Consider the following 16,598-nt stretch of genomic DNA (forward strand, 5'->3'; position numbering starts at 1 on the left):
TATATATATATATATATATATATATATATATATATATATATATATATATATATATATATATATATATATATATATATATATATATATATATATATATATATATATAGGCATATATCTTATTGTTGCCTAGAATCTCTGTGTGAGAGATTTGAACAAAAAATACTACACACACACACACACACACACACACATATATATATATATATATATATATATATATATATATATATATATATATAATTTATAAAATATGTATGGCGATTAAGCTATACTGAATATTCCGCGTTTCATCCACTCTAGGATTTTTCAGGCTTATGCACACAAGCCTGAAGAATCCTAGAGTGGATAAAACGCAGGATATTCAGTGTAGCTTAATCACCATATATATTTCAGTGTAGCTTAATCACCATATATATTTTATAAATTACTAACTAGCTCTACCTACGTATTGAGTACTTTTGAAGTAAATACTTAAAGTTTACGCATAAATTTATACTTTCGTATATTAATTTTATGTGAGTAAATTAAGTAGTTATATATACATACACACTTTTATATATGCATTTATAGCATTGTTGATCAGAGAGAGAGAGAAAGAAGGAGAGAGAGAGAGAGAGATTATAGAAAAAAAGAAAAGAAAAAGGATTTAAATTTACTTGATTAGAGAAAACGCAAGAAAAACTTTAATGCAAGCAATATTTTTATTTGCTGTTCAATAAAATGGATAGAAATACTTTAAACTAAAATGGTTTTTACAAGAAGTTAAATATTGCGCCCACGTTTGGCTACATTTCGGAATCTTTTCTATCAAAGCAAGGAATAAAGGAGAGAATATCTCTTAAAGTGAGCATCTCATGATATAAGTATATCAGGAGCTTACTGCACATCTCAATTAAGCGGGCAGATTTTTTTCCTGAACACAAATCGCTCCAGACAACTCAGGTAACCGCGTCGTGTAAGGAGACAATAAGAACAAAAGATGATTATCGCAAAGACAAAAGATGCCTGTTGCTCTTTGTTATGAATATTAACGCTACTGATAGGAGGAAAACAGTCAGTAGGAAGAGAACTCCACAAGCTTGCAGCTCTTGACAGGAAGCTACTAAAATTGGAAACCATATTATAATGGCGTATCAAAATTGTGAATTGAAGGCAATTATTAAACCAAAAAGTCAAGCGACCTGAAACGAAGAATACAGGGAACATATATCACAATTCAAAGAGCACATGGCATAATGATAATTATAGAATATACGGAGACTAGTTACATCACGTTTGCGTATGTGAAAGAGATTTATCTCTCTCTCTCTCTCTATATATATATATATATAGAGAGAGAGAGGGGGTGTAGAGAAAAACAAAGTATTTAGACCAATCAAATTACAGATACATTCCTGCACCTTATCAAGAACCCTAAAATGGGGCAGATATTCACTAACAAGTGTGAGAAAGTGTTTGTAGTGAGAAGCAGAGAACACTAGACTGAACTCCAACCTATGTTCCCCCTTTGCCAAACTTTTACAAAAGCACTCGACTAGCTACAACCACTGTATACGATTTCCCCACTCTTTATCTGTACCTAACCCTAAGCGCAGATTTCATGAACAAAGCTTTTCCCAGAACCGTCCGTCTGTAGAACACTGTTCCGCTGGCCTGCTTCCCAGTTGAATATAACATAGTAGCCTTCCAATCTAATATAAACAAGTTTTTGTTGAGCCGTCCCCATAAATAATCAAATTCTATCTAATTTACACCATTAACGATTACTGGACTACCATTGTACATTCATTAACCTGTATCCTCGAGTGGCTATCTAGCCTTGATAAGTGGTGACACCTACTCCCCCCCCCAAAAAAAAACCCACAAGATTTAATGTATGAACTCGAACAAAGATTTGATGAGAGAGAAATTCAAACAACTTTCCAAGAGGATTACTCCTCAAGAGCAAGGTCATCCATCAGAATCGCAATAATGAAAGGGACACGTTTACGATTGAAAAACAAAAAGTGAACCTCTACAGCCGTGCTCTTAGAATCAACGACATCATTAGGACATTGCATGGTGAAGGAGCGTGAACCGAACTAGAATCGGTCAATGTCACCGCGGCACTTCCAATAAGTATGACATCAATACTATGAGGATTTCTTGAAGCATGAAAACAATGTAGTTTTATAGTTTTCATATTTAAAACGGCCCTTCATTCTTGATCACAAAAAAGTAGCGAAATAAAAATGAAAGACGTTGAAAATATTTATTATACTTATTGAAATCAATTATTACGTCTTTTTTTTTACCGGTGTAAATGAACGCTAATGCGTTGCAAATTTAAAAAATATAAAAAAGTACAACATTCTTCTTTCACGAACGGAAAACATAATTCATGTAAACTCTTTCGGACATTGCTGCAAGGAAAGAGGGGAGAAAGCCCCCCCCCCCCGAAAAAAACGATGAGCTCATACTCACACCAATTTCTACTTGTGGTTTCCATGTTATCTCGCAGAAGATGTTCGGTGGTCATTTCCGTCCTAACAACCACTATATATGATTTCCTCCACTCTTTATCTTTCCCAGAACTGCCCGCTTTTTGAACTCTATTCTGTTTCTCGGTTGAATATAACATGGTAGCCTTCAAATCCAATGTAAACAAATTCTTGTTGAGCCGTCCTCATAAATAATCAAATTCTACCCAATGTGCACCATTACAATTACTACACTACCACCTTACGTTCATTAACCCTTATCCTCGAGGGGCTTTGATAAGTGGCGACTCCCAAGTAAAAAACCAACAAAAACCCACTGGATTTAATGTATGCACGTTTATGATTGGAAAACAAAACAAAACAAAAAACAAACAAAAAAAACGCGAAACTCTACAGAATCAGCAATGCAATAGGACATTGCATGGCGAAGGAGCATAGACCGAACTAGAATCGGTCAATGTCACCGCGATACTTCCAATGAGTACGACATCAATACTAGAGGTGAAAGTAGGCATAACAAACGATGAGCTGATATTCACATTAATACCTACTTGTGGTTTTCATGTTCTCTCGCAGATGTTGGGTGGTCATTTCCGTCTTAACAAAAGAAAGGCAAAATTCTCTGTTCATCTTTCTACTCCCTGAGGTTGTAATGTGCATCCAGGAGACAAGCACCCGCGTGTTTGTGTGTTGTGTGGGTGCGTAAGAGAGACGGACGAAAAGGAAAGACTTACCTCGGGGCCGACTCGGCGTCGCCGACCGAAAATAGAGAAAGAAAGATCAAGATGGCGGCCGCCGTCTTTTGTAAAGGATGATATCTCGCAAAGTCACATGAATTCTCGCAATATGCAAATTTAGCCGGCCTTCAACGGCCATAAAAGCAGGTGATTGAAAGACGTTGGGAGGGCGATGATTGACTTGGTCGGGAATCGTGTTGCTGTTGCTTCTCGTGCCGTGTGGGTATGAGCATATCTTACCGTTGTTGGGACCGTTCTGAGTAACCGATTGTTGGGTCCGTTCTGAGTAACCGTTCGCGTCCGTCTAGGTACCTTGCTAGTTGGATTCCGTGCAGAACCGGTGTTTACTGGTTATTGAATTGCTTTACGTTGCTGCAACATTATACATCTACAGAGGGCGCAGTACTTTTAAAGGATTTTCCTTATACATCTATAGAGGGCGCAGTAATTTTAAAGGACTTTCCGTACACATTTTCTACAGAGGTAGCCTGTCAGAGAGGGTCGTGATGATGCCTACCGCAACCATTCTGCGGGTCGCCTTGACGCTATATAGATGTAATATATTCTGCCTTTTCACATGGCTTGCCGAACGATTATAACCTCGATTGAGTGATCGATTCTCTTTTTGTTCTGGTGTATATTTTTCTGCTTTTCCCAAACGACCATGGAATAAGGCTTTCGACGAATTCCCTTATTTAAAAGGCACACAAAACCTAGATGACTAGTTAATATCAGATCCACTTGTAGAAGCATGGCCATTACTGTGAATCACAGTCGCAGAGGGATCGCGTGATGGCGCGATAAAGCTGCCTTCCTTTTTACTGGAAAGCAACTAGAATACCAATTTTCGATAATTCCTCATGATTCGATGTTCAAGATGTTACGAAACAGACATTAAATCTGGCGACGCATAGCCAAAGAGGAGCTGATAGTATTTCCCCCCCACTTTTTTTTTCTAAACCGCAAAAGAAAACCGCCATGCTTGGGACAACTGCTCTTTCCTCATAAGAATAATGGGTTGGGGAAAAGACCACGGGGTATAATGCATATATTATATATAGTAATATACTGTATATTGTAAAACAAATAGAAACAAGTGAAGGATGCATGCTCCCCCCCCGTGAGTGCACAGTGGACAAGGCATAAAAAATGACTAAGTTCAGCATTTGCCCCCCCCCCCCATTTAGCACTAAAAGTCCACAAGGGACGTTATATCCTGGTGAAAATGAACAAACCATACAGTTTTAGACCGTAAATTTCAGTTCCGCACCATGCAAAAAAGAAATGACTAAGTCCATCATTTGTCCCCCCCCCCATTTAGCCCCCAAAGTCCCTAAGGCCTTAAGATATTTAAATTTGAGTTCCGCACCATGCAAAACTGCTAAATAAACATACACAGAAAAATTTGGACAAATATGGTAAAATAGTCTCCAAAATGGAGTGTTTTTATTAGCCCTAAAAGAGCCCTTGGGGCACATCAAAGAGTTATTGCGAAGTATAGACAAACAAAATTATATAGAAATCAGTTAGTTACAAATTTTCAGAAAGTTTTATAAAAATCCAAGGCATCAATTTTTTTTTAATAAGCACAATGGTGTAAATTTTAATCATTTTAATCACAACGTCACCCCAAGGGGGCGGCAATCGGAGTTTTTCCGGAAAATCTGTTCTGTTACTTTATTTTTACTCATATCATGTTTAATGTTTCTGTAAAATTTTAAAAATTCCAAGGTGTAGTTATTGAGAAAAGTGCAGATAGACGAACGGACGAACGGACAAGGGTGAATTTACAGGTCCGCCCTCCTTTTGTCGGGGGACCCAAAAAGTATACCCGATACATTGTTAAACCTCAAATGGTTGTATAATATAAGTATTAATAATTTTTGCAATAAGAAGAAGCAATAGGGGGAAAAGAAAGAAGAGTAAAACATTTTTGCTGCTCTATCTCCATAACGATCATCCTTATTGTCGCGTTGTACCATGTTCATTACCAAAAATACGAAAAGTCTTTGAGGAAAAATACAAAATCAAAAAAAGGACGCTTTTTTATGGCTTAGACATTTTTTTAACCGTTTTGTGTATGACTAGCGTCATATATATCAAAATATACGGCACATTCACGTTGACACACCGGTTCTCGCCAGATCACCGAAGTTAAGTAACGATGAGCCTGGCCAGTACATGATGGGTAACCATATAGGAAGGCTAGGCGCTGTATGCATCGCGCCAAATCGTAGAAGTATCCAGGTTGGTATCTGGAAGCGCATTTAATTCACTGAGGTGGAAGGAGATGTCCGACCCCCTCCGAATCAAGACGAAAAGCAACGGGAAACTACCGTTTTTACTTTCCTTCTCAAATTTACCATGGCTCTACAATTTGGAGAGCCGTGGTCGCCGAGGCTACTGCTGCTGTTGATAATGATGATGATGAGTGTCACATGCATAGTCAGCTTCCCAGCCCTCTCGTCGGAAGAAGAAAGAAGTTGGAATGTCCGCCCACTTCGACTTCAAATCTTGCTCTGTTTTTTTTTCAATTCTCTATTGATCTGTTACGCATTCCTCAAATAAGCATGCTTAAAACAGAAAGCATTACAAAGTTTGCACTCTAAATTCTCGTTCCAACCTTGCAGTTATCACAACAATCATAGTTATAATCCAAACACTACTTCCACATGCAACGTAGCCGTTACGCTCGTTATAATTCAAACCTCTCTCGGACTCCCACGCTGTGTAGCACCGCCCAAAAGGAACAAACAAAAATAAATCCGACTCAGCTTTTCTTTTTTTTTTTTTTTTTTTATAAAAGTCGTTTATTACCATTTTTCTTTCTCTCCCGTCTCGATGCCAACTTAAATGTATCTCGCTCCGATTTCACCTGGCTCGCGTTTCTCTTTCTTCCGACTGCACGCTGACTATAGCCAGCCAATTTTCGCCTTCACTTTACACGTTTGTCCTCTTTCGGCGTTTTTTTCCTTTCCGACCATATCGTGCCTTTTCTTTTTCTTTTTCTTTTTTTTTCAGACGCAAGGCCAAGCACACTTGCTAATTTGCATATGCCTTCAAACGCTGCTGCTGCTGCTAATAGAATCGTTTGCTATCCATCCTTCGAATGCTGCTGATATTTTCGTACGCGCTCCTATGAGCTCCGTTACACACAGCCATGACGTACAACTTACTAGTATCTAATTCTTATTTACTATCTTGCTTTTTTGCCTCCCCGCAATGATCCAGCTACATTACAAGTTACACTCATTGAGTCGACTACTTACGATCTGTTAACGAGATGACGCCAGCCAGCAATCTACAGTGGCACAAAGTAATTATTGGTCATTCGTAGAGTTCAAAACGCATTTCAATAACAAGGTTCCATATATAGAAATTCTGTGAAACAATCCTTTGTGTCAGACTCTTTTTAATATGTCAAGGACTATTTCTTTAGAAACGAGATTCCGGTCAGAAGATTCACTGATTCTTTGTGTCATTACAGCACACATACTGTTGATATTACAAGACAAAATCCGCCTTGTTTTTAATTTTTACTGTTGGTATTGCATTGCATAACACGTGGACCTGAAGTAATCTCGTCAGCATCAGACAAAGCCAGACTCTTTTCCAATAAATTTGCAGATAATTCTACTCTGTGCCAAGCTATCAAAAACTTTGATTCCAGTAAAGCAACTGGCCCTGACGGCATTCCAATTATAGTGCTGAAAAACCTTCAACCAGAACTAGCTCCCATACTTACAAAGCTGCTTAAGCGCTGTCTTAAGGAGAATTGCTTCCCAACATTGTGAAAAACCTCATCAGTATGCCCTGTATTTAAGAATTCTGGTGATCGCTCATCCTTCTACGAGTACAGATCAATTAGTCTCCTGTGCATCATGATTAAGTTGCTGGAATCTGTGTTAAATAGAGAGTAGTCTACCATCTCAGCAAAAATAATCATCTTAGTGACAAGCAATATGGTTTCCGTTCTGCCAGATTTACAGCAGATATGCTAATGGTTACATCTCATAGGATTAGTAAATCTCTTCACGGAGGCTTCCTTTCTAGGGCAAATTCCCTTTGACGTACTAAAGGCCTTTGATAGAGTATGGCACAAAAGTCCCCTTCATAAGATATCCAGTTACGGTATAGTTGAAAATGTTTTATCGATTATTAAATCATTTCTGCCGGATAGGTTCATAACAGTAGTGGTTGATGTTCACAGTATTAATGCTGGAGTTCCTCAGGAGTCCATCCTGGGCCCAACTCTCTTCCTGATCTACATCAATGATCTTCCAAATAGCATCTTAAGATCATTCATTGACATTTATGCTGACAAGACTGCCATCTATGGCAACACACCAAAGGCCGTAAATGACCAAGTTCTCTCTGAATCTCTCTCTCCTCTGATCTTGAGCCCGTGGTACAATGGGGAAAGCGGTGGCTGATTACTTTTAATGCATCTAAAACCAAGCTCCTATCTTTACATTATCACCGCTCTGATCCCCATCTGGCATCATGGTGCGTATACGATGCGGCGCATGAGAAAAGTTTTGTAATGGGCATACAAGCACACACACACACACACACACACACACACACACACACACACACACACACACACACACTAACCCACAGACAGTTCCTCTTTATATTATAGACGTTTCTGATCACTAATGTTAAAAGCATTAAAACCAAAAAATGAAACGCCAGCTGGGCGCAAACGCAAAAACTGACACACACGTATTTAAGATAAGCGAAGGATAAAAACGATTCGTGCATGCACATATTTTGACATCGTTAAGAAAGAGATGGTTTTACTTGACCCCCATCAAATTCTGCGGGAGTTAAGGTAGAAAAAATTAATGCTTTTTTCTGAACTTTTGATATTATACGTCCGAAGGATCGACAGTTCTAACAATACCAGATTTATTGTCCGTTGACGACTGCCCTTTATATAATAGATTTTCAGAGGGAAACCGCAACACTTGATGAGTTAAAGTCTTTGCAAAAGGTTTGAAGATATGTTTTCAGCAAAGGTTTTTTTTTAAGTAATAAGCCAGTATATAGATATCAGAGTAATTATTTTTTCTTCTTTGATTCTATTTCAGAGTTCCTCTGATGAAGAGTGCGAATGCGATTTAAAGAAACGAAAGCAAAAGAAAGTATATGAGGGGTTGTGCTCTGCGGATTTATTTGGACAACCCCGCACCCCTCAATGCATCGAAAGCTTAAGAAGAGAAGGGTTTTCGGTAAGAACACATATTTTGGAAGGTTTTGCATGGCAGACGCGATTGAGAATCTCCAAAGAGATTTTCTTCCTTTGCGATTAGTATCTATGTTTCTTCATAATAAGAATAAACTAAGAAATTTCATATTCGAACGTAAGTTATGACCTTTAAATAAGATGTAATTGGTGATTAATCGGATTTAGGTAGGAAAACTAGGCTATTATTAAGTAAATATCGATTGAAAACACATCTTTTGGCCATTTTTGAAGGATAAATTGTTTTTAAAAGAGACTACACCCCCATCATATTAAAAAAAATATTTTTACTGTTCTTTCAAAAAAGATAAAATCAATTGTTTAAGTGTCCGTTTTCTATCTAGCTCGGTATGTTAAAATTGGTTTAACTTATTCTGAAGCGTTTATTCGGTTTTAAAAAGGAGGCTAAACACTCCATAATATTTTTGTTTTAAATTTAAAAAAAAATTTTTTTAAAAATATAATTTAGGTAGAGGGCTTTTTTTGAAAACGATAACTTTCTCAAAAACAAAACAATAAACAACAAAAAAGTGTATTAAAAGATTCTTGAATAACGAAATTTGTTTTAACAATGAGTGGGTGCATTTGATATGAGAAAAAAAAATAATTAATTGAATTAAAAACCAAAACAAAAAAACTACCAGACAATTCCAGAGAAGAATCGAACCCCTACCCCTGTTTTTTAAATAATGTTTTTTAATACTCCACCAAATATATACATAAGAATGTAATGCCTAACCACTAACAATATAATTTGACAGATCGGAATCTAAGTAGCAGGTGAAATTTCTGGGGTATTTAACGATACGAAAACTACACAAAATTATTTACTATGGAAGACGATATGATTACTGACTATGTTATAAGAGAAGAAACCAGAGCAAATGCATTAAAACTCTCTGGTGAAATAATAAGCGATAGCCTATTAATCTCAACGACACTCAAAGGACCGATTTTAAACCATTTACAACTGTCATAACGCAAAAAGACAAACCCAAATGAAACTGTATTTGACATAAAAGAAAATGTCCGACTATATTATTTAAAAAGTATGGTTCCCTCAAAAACTGCCTGTCATGACTTGGAAACCTGGCATAAAATTATGGGACACTGCAATACAGCTGATATTAAAAAGTTACCAATGCAGTCAGAGGCATGAAAATAATACCTTCAGACGATCTCCCGAATTGTAATGTTTGTGGACAGGAAAAAATGGCAAAATATATAAGCAAAACACCAGGCCACGAAAATTCTCAGCTGTGCGCTATGGCTTGGCAAGCCTGATAAGAAAAATGAAAGTTAAGGAATAAAAGTTATAACTTTTTTTTTGTCATCAGAACAATAAGGAAAAGTAAAAAGGGAAAATTAAGAGAAAAAAGAAACCTCTTTAGACCAAGGCATTTCGAAGCTAAATGTTTCTCATCAGAAGAGAAGAGGGCCAGAATTATACAAAATGCAAATATAGAGAAAAACTGGCTTAATAACATTTAGGTATGAAATAAGATAACATGGTAAAAAAGAAAGAAATATTAAACGTAGTTATAATATATAAGAGTAAATCGGAAAGATAGTATATATGTAGGTAATAGTCAAATATATATATTATAAATCACATAGAAATATAAATAAAAAGCGAAACAATTTTTGGCAGGGGAGAGGATGTGTATTGTAAATCTAGAGTAAATTTTATTTTTTAATTTTTACTTCAAAATTGTTTGGTTGGTTGGTTGTTTTTGTTTTACGGCATATCAACACTTTTCGGGTTATTGAATGCCGAATCCAGTTATTTTGAAGAAAATTTTTTTAATAGAATATATATATTTCTTTCAAGTCGGTTTCTATTTAACCCATAGTTGGGACCCTAACAGGTACTACCACTCTGGGTCAGAGTGGACCTGGGAGCAATGGCAATTAAAGGGTGGCTCCACACTCCCCAAAGCCCGCAAGCTGAGGCCTCACCACTGCATATAGTTTAAAGTCATATCCAGGACCTAAAAATTGTAAACTCATTAAGTAAAAAAGTAATCAGTAAAAAAAATTATTAATTTCATCGAAAACTCTATTCCAATCTTTTTTTATTTCATTCTTTGTTGTTTATTGTTTTGTTTTTGGCAGAGATATACTCTTTAAAAACGCGTCCTCTCTAAATTATATTTTAAAATATTAAAATTAATTTTCTTTTGGAGGGGGAGGCTGTTTTTAAAAGTATTTCTCCCTCAGTATTTTCTTTAATTTTCTATTTTTGAGCGAATATCGAGACTCTCAAGATACTCTCGGATCGGACACTTTTTTGTTCTCATGTAACACTCGACATTACTTGTTTTTTTTTTAACTGTATAAACGCTTAAAAATAAGTTAAACCGCTTAAAACTTACCAAGCTATGTAGGAAATGAACACTTATAAAATTTATTCACTCTTTTTTAAAACGACAATCAAGTAAAAATATAAAAAAAAAAATATGATGGGGTGTTTACTCTTTTAAAAACAACATGTCCTCCAAGAACGGTAAAAAAAAATTGTTTTCAATCGATGTTCATTCAATAATGACCCAGTTTTTCTATCCAGCAAAAATGGACGAATTTTCCGTAGACGAGTTTTCCATGGACAGGTTCTCCGGGAACGAGTCTTCCGGGGATCAATTAATCTGATGTCACTAAAAGAAACAATTCCAATCAAAGTTATTTTAAAATTTATAGTTCCCAAATGAAATTATGCTTTCTCAGTAATTAATTGAGCAATTGAAAGTGGCACTCCTTTTATTGATGTGAAGAATATTTAGATAAAAATTATTTTTCACTAACAAGGAAAAATATAAAGAAAAGCATATTTAAGTTAAAGAATTTTTTACAGAAGAAGAAAGGACCATTTTTAAATGATGTTAATTAGCTGACCTCCCGTCGTAAAATCCGATTAAATATATTTTTATTTATGCAGATATCTTATTATTATAGAGTCGATTCTGTATCGATTATTATATTATATCCAATATAAAGTAGGTATTTAAAAAGTAATATATATATATATATATATATATATATATATGACTTTGTTGTCATCAGCTAGAATCGAAAACAAAACATATAGCGCTCCAGCTTTAGTCGTTACCGTTTGAGCTATCCTTAGGTGGATAAGAAATAGTTAAACATGAACCAAAATTAACTTATAGATTTGCGCATGCGTACAAATAAAACTTTTAGCCGACTTAGCGTGACAAATTCCAGCTATTTTTGCTCACACACACACACACACACACACACACACACACACACACACACACACACACACATATATATATATATATATATATATATATATATATATATATATATGAACAACGGTTCACGCAAGGAATACATTTATTGCAACCGCTCTGCACTGCTTTTAAGACCTTGCGTCTCGGAAGAGATACACTTTGAAAAAATCAGGACAGACACACAGACATAATGAGATTTATAAATTAGATTTACCCTGAGAAACATGACTTCAAAAGAATATTGTCAATAACAAATTCGGTGATCCGTATTGTAACAGAAAAAGTGCTTAGTTAGGAACAGTTTTAAGTGTCCGTTTTCTGTAGATTGAACGTTCAAACCGCAGTACAGACGACATTGAAATGCATAATTAAAACAACACGCAAGATTTCTATCTGGTCATGATTAACTGAAGGAGTATCCATTCTCATAGATTGAATGAGGAGTTCAGTTCGAAACTCTGTACAAATTTTCGAATTCCAAAAGACGCATCTGAAGTATGCCGGTAAAAAACGTAGTGGGACCAACGTCCAAGATGAGAAGTTGAAATAATTCCACTAAAACAAATAACCAATAAAATATTCTGCTTCTTCCTTTCTTTATTAGTCTGTACATTACACTTTGAAAAAAAAAAGCCAGGTGCAAATTTTGAAGTCTAAGCTGCTTAAAATTCGCGAAATTTGGCTTTATAGAGGTCAATTTAGCGGCCCTGGACAAGAATATAAGAGTGGCCTCACTTTAATGTAGCCTCGTTTTCAAAACAAACAAAAAAAAAAAACTCGCAGTAATTTCGACTGAAGGAAAGACATTAGCGAAAATTTACATAAAAAGTAAACATTAAAAAATATATGGCAATGAAAAAAGAAGCAAATTAAAGATTTCCTCTTAAAATTGATTTCATTTTTTATATTGAACTATGTATCACAACAGTATTTTCTTAGTATTTCTTAGTATGTAGTCATTTATCTCATTCGAGCCAAAAACTGTTAATAAATTCATGTTTTCTGTGTGCTATTGGTTTTTCTGTAAAAAAAAAAATTTGCGCTCTCCAGAAAAATATCAGCTTTATTGCAACATATTTGTTGATTGAATTTCCACATGTCATGTTGATTAAATGCTTTAGAATTTCCACATGTCATGTTGATTAAATGCTTTAGAATTTCCACATGTCATGTTGATTAAATGCTTTAGAATTTCCACATGTCATGCTAGTCTATAAATATTCCGAAATATAATATTTATTTCCATCTTGATTCGTATATTCACAAAAGATCAATACTAAAATCTGAAATGAATAACATTTCAAAAATTATTTTATTGTCGATAACTTCTAGGAACAAAATACAGAATTTGTTCCGACCCTACATTTCGTCTATTGTTTTTTATTAAATTTTCACCCCAAACAAGGCACAGTGCCACTTTAAAGTAGGGGGCTACTATTGGGGACATGAGTTGCAGGAATATTATGAAGGGAGATGAGTGGCAAGATGTCTGTTCACATTACACTTAAACTTCTGCATGTCAGTAAAGTTAGGAAAGCAGAATCATGGAAGGGAGTTCCAAAGCCTAGCAGTTCTGGGGAAGAAACTATTGGAGTAGAAGGCTTTCTTACACCTACGGATCTCTACTGTGTAGGGGTGAGATTTATTGCTTGTCGGAGGTATCGGGGGTATTCACGTCGAGGGGGTACACGTGTTTGTAGTTCTTCAGAGCATTCGCCATTAGAGTACATGTAGAACAGGCAGAGGGATGCAACATTTCGTCGATGGGACAGAGGCTGAAAATTAGATGACAGTTCAGGACCTATCAGATTGGCGACTCTCTTTTGAACCCTGTCTAGGAGTGAGAGACAAGTAGCAGATGCACCAGCTCAAATGTCACAAAAGTACTCAGTACGTGGACGAATGGTGGCCTTATAGACCTACAGGATACTTTCAGGTGCAAGTAGCTTTCTAGCATAGAAGAGAGAGCCCACCTTCTTTGCAACAGCCTTAGCAATGCTCTCAATGTATCTATTCCAGTTCATGTTCCCTGTAAACATTAGGCCGAAGAGTTTAAAGGGAGTACTTTCGGATAATGTGTTCTTGGCCATTGCTATTGGTGGTAGTGAAGATTTATCGTAGTTATTGAAGGAAACAAGCTTAGTCTTGGCAGCATTGAATGTGACCATCCATTTTTGTCCCCATTCCACTACAGATTGGAGGTCATCCTCTAGTGTTTCTGCCATTTTCTTAGATATGTGTTCATTTGTTTTCCCCTCATGCCTGTTATAGAGAGTGGTGTCATCAGCAAATATACCCATCTCAGAAACCTTTTTATCAGGGAGGTCATTTATTAATATCAGGAATAATAAAGGTCCGAGGATATATCCCTGAGGTACTCCCGCATTTATATCATATTGTTTAGATGTACGACCGTCGAGGACAACCTAGATTTTTCTCTTATCTAAGAAGGATTTAATTATGTTAAGTATTCTACCAGTGATACCGTATGACCTAATTTTCCTGAGGAGACCCTCATACCATACCCTGTCAAAAGCCTTAGATGTATCAAGGGCTACCGCTCTACCCTCTCCTGTTTTGTCCAGTGAATTGTATATACGTTCAAAGATTACAGTTAGAATATGTGCTGTGGAACGGGATTGCCTAAATCCATATTGATTGTCGGTCAGGGATTTAGCAGCTATAAGATGATGGACAAGAGCTTAATTAATTAAGGACTTAAATATTTTGGCGAAAAGCGGGAGGTGACTAATGGGGCGATAATTTAACAGGTCAATATTGAAAACTATTACCACAGAAGCAGTTTTCCAACAGTCAGGAAAGCAAGATTCGTTAAGGCCTTTGTCGTAAAGTTTAGAGAGAACTGGAGCAACCTCAGCGGAGCATTTTTTAAATAGCACAGCCGGGATGAGGTCGGGTCTACATGGTTTTGAGGTGTCTAAATTTTTTATGACACCATGTACCTGAGAAGGGGTGATTTTCAAATTATCTAGTGTGGCGTCTGTTCGCAAATGAAAGTCAGGGAGGGAGTGGTGTGCCGGGTCCAATGTGAAGTTTGAGGCAAACCAACTGGCGAATAGGTTAGCCTTCTCGGTTGCCGTGCAAACAACCTCATGATCGTTTGATAGTGGGGCAATCGTTGACTGCCTACTACTTACTACACTGTGGTAGATTTTCCAAAAATCACGAGTTCCTAATTTCTGTGCTTCGATGCGTTTTCTGGTGGTTTCAGTGTATTTTTCTTAGCTGTCGCTATTTCTTTTTTACAATTACTTCTATATACTTTTGTCTGTTTGAACTGGACTTATATCGCTTGAATCTGCGGCACGCATGCTGCCTTTGAGCAATGGCTGCTGCACAAGTAGAACTAAACCACTGGGGAGAGTGGAGCTTGCTATAGAATTTTCACGTGGGAACATGTGCTTGAATTGCAGTTTTGAACCATTCAGTGATTTTATTTGCGCACTGTTCAGCTGGAAGAGAAAAGGTATTTTCCCATGGAGCATCTCTGAGGAGATCTCTGATTGCTTCCCAGTGAGCCTTTTTGTAACACCTCGTTGTTTTGAGCAGTGGGTATTCAGTTTTGTGTCGAGAATTAAGGGCGATTTCTACCATTATCACAGCGTGATCAGCATTCCAGAGTGGGCTATGTGCATTCATTAAACAATCATCCAGAACTGTGGTCAGAAATAGATCTAGAAGTAGGGTATGCTGATCTTGCTGGTCTGGGAAACGTGTCGGAAGTGTAACCGTCTGTGATAGTGAATGAGATACAGAGAAGCCATATTCCAGCATCGATTAATGAAGAAGTCATTATATATTTTGCCTCCATTTCGATACGTGATATTATCAGAATTTTCTTTGGAGGGGAGTGATTGTTTTCATCGTTTTTTGCTTTATTTTTTTTTTACACATTAAAAAATAATGAAATATCTTTAATTTTGGGTTCCAATCTGATTAAAACAATAAATAAATAAGAATTTGGAAAATATATTAAAATTATTTAAGTTTTATAAAAAAAAATTATTATTCAATAATTACAATTCACAACCGGAAGTTAATTGTTTTAGGTGTTGTCATCTTAAACGAGACTTGTTTTCTGGGCATACACACATATATGACTTTTTTTACTATATTGCAAGCTAAAACTAATAGGTTTACTTTCCATTTCATTTAAATAATGATTGAACAAAAACTTTAGCAAGATATGTATATTTGTGATACGTTTTCTTTCCTATATTTTTGAAGTTGATAAGGCCTGTTTTCCGTATATTTACGACGCTATTGTAATTTTCTCATTTTTTATGTTTTGGTTATTTTTGGCGTTCAAATCTAATTTCATCCATTTTATTCAGTGTAAAATAAAGAATGTCCTTCATCATCAATATTGAGTAAAAATTACAGTGAATTAATTTTCATTTTACTAGTTTGTATTTTTTGTGATGAGTGTCGAAAATTAGTGTCATTCTTAACACACACACACACACACACACACACACACACACACACACACACACACACACACATATGCATATAGGAAACAAAACTGTTTTGATCGTATTAAAATAGTGACATGTTAACAAAAAAATGCAAAAAACAGTATTTATTGCTCTTTCCTTCTCACTTTCTCTTTTCCTCATCTTTCCTTTCTTTATCTTCACCTACATTTCTCTCTCTGTCTTGTTCTCTCGTTCTCTCTCTCGTTACCCACGTAGTTATCTTATCATTAAACAGTGTAGGTAAAACGGTGACACGAGGTCAAATCTGCTTTCAATGACATCTGGATGGTGAGATGTTGAAACGTTGATTTGAAAAATGAGATTCTTTCAAGTTTCCATCAACCAAAAACAGATTGCCAGAACTTTTTGCATCCTTC

The 16,598-nt window shown here is 36.1% G+C and overlaps 1 protein-coding gene across 1 annotated transcript in view; it reads left to right on the plus strand.

Annotated features, from left to right (window-relative positions):
• The window catches only part of LOC145246577 (uncharacterized), a 133,139-nt gene that overhangs the window by 90,823 nt on the left and 25,718 nt on the right, over nucleotides 1-16,598 (plus strand). The window contains exon 2 of the mRNA XM_080108188.1: nucleotides 8,314-8,454. The gene's annotated coding sequence lies outside the window, so the exon portion shown is untranslated. The remainder of the gene's footprint in view (nucleotides 1-8,313; nucleotides 8,455-16,598) is intronic.

Source organism: Euprymna scolopes, chromosome 24 (genome assembly GCF_053919585.1).
Source record: "Euprymna scolopes isolate OS-2025 chromosome 24, ASM5391958v1, whole genome shotgun sequence".
NCBI lineage: Eukaryota > Metazoa > Mollusca > Cephalopoda > Sepiida > Sepiolidae > Euprymna > Euprymna scolopes.